Below are 6,000 nucleotides of genomic sequence, written 5' to 3'. Positions count from 1 at the left end.
GCAGCAGTGCAAAGACGTCTGGTGCCCCGTCAGTGCGTGAGCAGTGCTGCCATCCGGTGTTCAATTATCGGTACTGCAGCGGTGCAAAGACGTCTGGTGCCCCGTCAGTGCGTGAGCAGTGCTGCCATCCGGTGTTCAATTATCGGTACTGCAGCGGTGCAAAGACGTCTGGTGCCCCGTCAGTGCGCAGTGCTGCCATCCGGTGTTCAATTATCGGTACTGCAGCGGTGCAAAGACGTCTGGTGCCCCGTCAGTGCGCAGTGCTGCCATCCGGTGTTCAATTATCGCTACTGCAGCGGTGCAAAGACGTCTGGTGCCCCGTCAGTGCGCAGTGCTGCCATCCGGTGTTCAATTATCGGTACTGCAGCGGTGCAAAGACGCGCGGTGCCCCGTCAGTGCGCAGTGCTGCCATCCGGTGTTCAATTATCGGTACTGCAGGGGTCAAAGACGCGTGGTGCGCCATCAGTGCGCAGTGCTGCCACCCGGTGTTCACTTTTCTGTATTGCAGTTGTGCAGCGACGTGTGGTGCGCCATCACTGCGCAGTGCTGCCACCCGGTGCTCAATTTTCTGTATTGCAGTTGTGCAGCGACGTGTGGTGCGCCATCACTGCGCAGTGCTGCCACCCGGTGCTCAATTTTCTGTATTGCAGTTGTGCAGCGACGTGTGGTGGCCCATCAGTGCGCAGTGCTGTCACCCGGTGTTCAATTATCGGTACTGCAGCGGTGCAAAGACGTGCGGTGCCCCGTCAGTGCGCAGTGCTGCCATCCGGTGTTCAATTATCGGTACTGCAGCGGTGCAAAGACGTGCGGTGCCCCGTCAGTGCGTGAGCAGTGCTGCCATCCGGTGTTCAATTATCGGTACTGCAGCAGTGCAAAGACGTCTGGTGCCCCGTCAGTGCGTGAGCAGTGCTGCCATCCGGTGTTCAATTATCGCTACTGCAGCGGTGCAAAGACGTCTGGTGCCCCGTCAGTGCGTGAGCAGTGCTGCCATCAGGTGTTCAATTATCGGTACTGCAGCGGTGCAAAGACGCGCGGTGCCCCGTCAGTGCGCAGTGCTGCCATCCGGTGTTCAATTATCGGTACTGCAGCGGTGCAAAGACGTGCGGTGCGCCATCAGTGCGCAGTGCTGCCACACGGTGTTCAATTTTCTGTATTGCAGTTGTGCAGCGACGTGTGGTGCCCCATCAGTGCGCAGTGCTGCCATCCGGTGTTCAATTGTCGGTACTGCAGTTGTGCGTTCCTCTTCTGTCAGACACCTCTGCTACTCAAAATTCATCTGCCCAGCCAGCTCAAAAGCTGCCAGCGGATTAAGGAACTGGACAGCTCTGACCTCAGAGAAGACCAGGTGTGACTCTCAATGGGAACAACAATACCTGTTCTCTTAAATCACTGACACTTACGGGGCACCTTGAAGGTTTCTCTCACTGACTCCCTTAAAAGAAAACACCAAAACTACTGTGAAAATACATGAAAACATTATAGAAACCAGCCTAAGATGTACTAAAGTAGCAACCAAGCAGATGAGACAATAGAAATACTGACCTGGGTAACAGATGTGAATGTAGGAAGGGATCCAGTGGGAAATGAAGGCACATGACAGAGAAGAAAGAACTAAAAGATAGGGACAGACACATTGGTAAAAAGTTGACAGAAAGAAAAGCTTAAAAGCAAGGGGTTACAAGGTAGAGGCGTATTTAAATGCCCGGGTAGGGCAGCAGAGATGAAGCAGGACACACACAAGAAAACATGTGACTCACCACAAGCAGGAGACCTTCACTTCCCAGACACGGCTCTGCTGGCTCTGACCCTGCCTGACCCTCATCCACACACTGGAGGACAGCTCAAAGCTCCTCAGCCCTGGAGCAACCTCAATAAACATAGCCCATGGGGTCACTGAGCTTCCAGCATTATATGCTGGCATGGCTCAGAGGGATACTTCCTTGCCACAAGGACTGCCGTTGCTTGCTGGAAGAGCCTCCCTGCAGGACCCCCTTGGACTCCTTCCTCAAACAGTTCCCTTTCGTCAGTGCCCTTAGGCAGAGCCACCCAGGCAGCCCCTTTGAAAGCTAAAGCCTTTCCTTTGGCTAGGCCAGTCCATCCATGGGGGAAACATAACCCCTGTGATTAAAAAGGGGAGCAAAGAAAACCCAGGGAAGCAGTGGTGGAAGCCTCATGCCTGGAGGTTTTTGCAGCCAGGCTGGATGTGGCTGTGAGCAACCTGCTGTAGTGTGAGGTGTCCCTGCCCATGGCAGGGGGGTTGGAACTGGATGATCCTTGAGGTCCCTTCCAGCCCTGACAACTCTGTGATTCTATGATAAGGTGGCAATCCCCACAGCATTAAAGGTTGCCTTCCAACAAAAGGAAGACAGACAAGCAGCAGAGAGGTTGTTAGAGCCCAGCCAAGGTCAGTGTGCAGGTGTGTTATCTCTGAAGCACAGCCAGAAGAGAGGAGCAGAAGCACCCTGCCTGACTGCCCAGCAGAAAACCACCAGGCAGACTGACTGAGCTTTGTTTTGAGAACTGAATCTTAAAGGTTTCTCTCTCTCCAACGGGAGTGTTTAGAATAATCAATATTTTGCTTTCTTACATGAGGGGAGGGGAGGGGAGGGGAGGGGAGGAGAGGAGAGGAGAGGAGAGGAGAGGAGAGGAGAGGAGAGGAGAGGAGAGGAGAGGAGAGGAGAGGAGAGGAGAGGAGAGGAGAGGAGAGGAGAGGAGAGGGGAGGAGAGGAGAGGGGAGGAGAGGGGAGGAGAGGGGAGGGGAGGAGAGGGGAGAGGAGAGGAGAGGAGAGGAGAGGAGAGGAGAGGAGAGGAGAGGAGAGGAGAGGAGAGGAGAGGAGAGGAGGAGAGGAGAGGAGAGGAGAGGAGAGGAGAGGAGAGGAGAGGAGAGGAGAGGAGAGGAGAGGAGAGGAGAGGAGAGGAGAGGAGAGGAGAGGAGAGGAGAGGAGAGGAGAGGGTTTAAATCCTGTTAGCTGCCTTCAGTAAAATAGGAGAAATATTTTTAGATATATTTCAGATTTTGAAATTGTGGTCTGCTGTTCTGCATAAAAATACACAGGTTTGGGTTTGTTGTTTCTTTTCTTTTGAGGTAGAGATTCTTAACATTTCTTCCTCATGTGGTCAGTGGACTTTAGGTCAATGCATTTCAAGAACCATGTGATGGAAAACACCACATTCATGTCACAGGTGGCAGTTTCACAATTACTGCAACTTTCAGCCAAGGAGCTTAAAGTTTTATGGAGGTGCTGGCTGAGTGCACACTGCTATGTCAAGCCATCAGCTCCAGGCCCCCCAGCCTGATTGCTGGCCAACACAAACAAACTCTTCCAGCCAAAATGTCCCACCAGCCTAGCTGAACAGGCTCTACTTAACAGGCAAAGAGCTACCAGTGAGAATCCAAGTGCACATACCAGGCAAACTAGCACAAATATCTGCAGAGAAGTGAGAGCTGAGCACCCTTCTGCTTGTGTCAGAATAAATGGTTTATTTTAGAGCCCTCGACACAAGGACATGGATCTCTTGGAGAGGGTCTAGAGGAGGACCACAAAGATGATCAGAGGGCTGGAGCACCTATCCTATAAGGATAGGCTGAGGGAGTTGGGTTTGTCCAGCATGGAGAAGAGAAGGCTCTGGGGAGAATAAAAAAAGGATTTTCAGATGGGAAGAGGGAGGGGCAGTTAGCTTCCATGAATTCAGGAGTCATGAAATCCAGATGATTTATTATGCACAACCAAGAATTCATGCAGCAAATACATTAGGCCATTTCAGGTAGTGGCTGAGTATGGGAACATTTTTTTATGACTTCAAAATAAGGACCTTTTAAACTAAACTTTTCCCTGTTTAACAGATAACTTCTTCCAAAAATGAAAGCACAACCTATGACTACTTTTGTTGTTTGGAAGAAATCATCCCACTCAAGCTGACTCAGCTGTAAAACTGGCAGGAGGACATAAAGCTATCCGGAAATACAGATCCTTAAATGTTCTTGTAACCAAAATCTAATCAAAGAAAGTTTGTGCCACAAAAGAACCCCTGACACATCAAATGATATGCTTGCACAGCATAAACAATGTGCCAACCAAAGTGTAATTCAAGGCTTTTGGTTCACAGGCTCACAGGATGTTAGGGGTTGAAAGGGACCTCAGGAGACCTTCAAGTCCAATGCCCCTGCCAGAGCAGGACCAGAGAATCCAGCACAGGTCACACAGGAACACATCCAGACAGGGCTGCAAAGGCTCCAGAGAAGGAGACTCCACAACCTCTCTGGGCAGCCTGCTCCAGGGCTCTGTCACCTTTACAGTCAAGAAGTTCTTCCTCAAGTTGAGGTGGAACCTCCTGTGCTGCAGTTTCCATCTGACACAGTGAGCAGAGGCTGTCCCTGTCCCTTCCTTCCTGACCCCCACCCCTCAGCTATTGATAGACATTGATCAGATCCCTCTCAGCCTTCTCCTCTCCAGACTGAACACCCCCAGGGCTCTCAGCCTCTCCTCCCCAGGCAGGGCTCCAGTCCCTTCAGCATCCTTGGAGCCCTCCCTTGGACTCTCTCCAGCAGTCCCTCTTGAACTGGGGAGCCCAGACCTGGATGCAATATTCCAGGTGGGGCCTCACTAGAGCAGAGTTGGAGGGAGAGGAGAATCTTGGTTTCCATGAATAATTTTGGAACTTGTTGGAATTGGACTGTTCTACAGACACAGTTCAATTACTTAGGATGAATGCTTGATACTGCATCAAATTACACAAATGGATAGACCTACTGAGTCACTGCTTGGCTATAAAACTCACTTTGAACCCCCTGCTCCTCCAAACAGTGCTGCAAAAGTTTGGAGAATATATTTAAGAGGTCCTCCTTGCAGTTTTTCAGTGTTTCAGCTGAGATGCCTCTATGGGTTGATTTAGAAGGCGAGAAGTTAATCAATCCCCTTTTTAACTCCAAATCTCAAGCAGCTGCTTTGAAACACAACACAGTCTCACCACCCCAGTTCCAAGCACCCTTGCACCTGTAGCTCAACCCACTTGGCAGAGTTGGTATTTAACTTCTCTTGTTGAACCAAACCAGCTGAGTGGAAAGGAACCTGTGACTCAAGCCAGTATCAGGGGGTTTCTACCACATTTTGGTACTGGTTTCTAGCAACTATTAGAGTGACACTAGGAGAAAGATTACTGGGGAGTGTTTTCAAGCACACCCTCCTCTTCTCTGCTGCATCCCTCTCAAACACAGCCAGATACAACCTGGCATTGGCTCATTTTAGTTTTCCTCCACTTTGCAAGGAAGAGATGTTAACCCCAGGGGAGTCTGGGGATTGATCACAGACAGACAAGCACTTTAACACTCAAACCACCAGTTGAAGCATTCACAGCTTGAGAGAACTTGAGCCTAACACCATGATGAGACAATCCCTGGGTGTTTGGGGAATTCTTTGGGTTAGAAGCAGTTAAAGGCTCATGATGGCAAGTGGCAAGGACAGTTAATAAGGTTGTCATGGTCTATAGCAAGGATAATGGGATACCTGCTTATAATTATCTTCATGGATGCAGAATCTTTCTTTGGCCACTAAAATGAGGTCATAAAATTAATTCCACATATTAAAGTCTGACCTCTCTAGCAATGTTTCTTCCCAAATAATCTAAATTCCCTAAAGTGCTTTGCTCTGACATTAAAAACATTCAAAGTGCTAATTAGCATGACAACACATGCAGTGTCTTATTTCCTCTTCAACACTTTTTTGTCCTGAGTGATGAATATCCTAGAATTCAGTGGCCTGCTCAACTCAGAGTTGCAGGCTACCAGGAGCAGACAGCCATTGTTCCATCCTGACAGGGTACTCACACCTCTGCTCCAGCTGGAAGGTTACCATGGCTCTCCAAAAATGGATATCCAGACAGCAATAATCATAGAATCACAGAATGTTTTGAGTTGGAAGGGACCTTAAAGATCATCTAGTTATACATACACACCCTCCCCATCCCAACCTCACCATGGGCAGGGACACCTCCCACTAGCCC

This window comes from Indicator indicator, chromosome 15 (assembly GCF_027791375.1).
Source record: "Indicator indicator isolate 239-I01 chromosome 15, UM_Iind_1.1, whole genome shotgun sequence".
Lineage (NCBI taxonomy): Eukaryota > Metazoa > Chordata > Aves > Piciformes > Indicatoridae > Indicator > Indicator indicator.
This window is presented reverse-complemented; position numbering follows the sequence as displayed.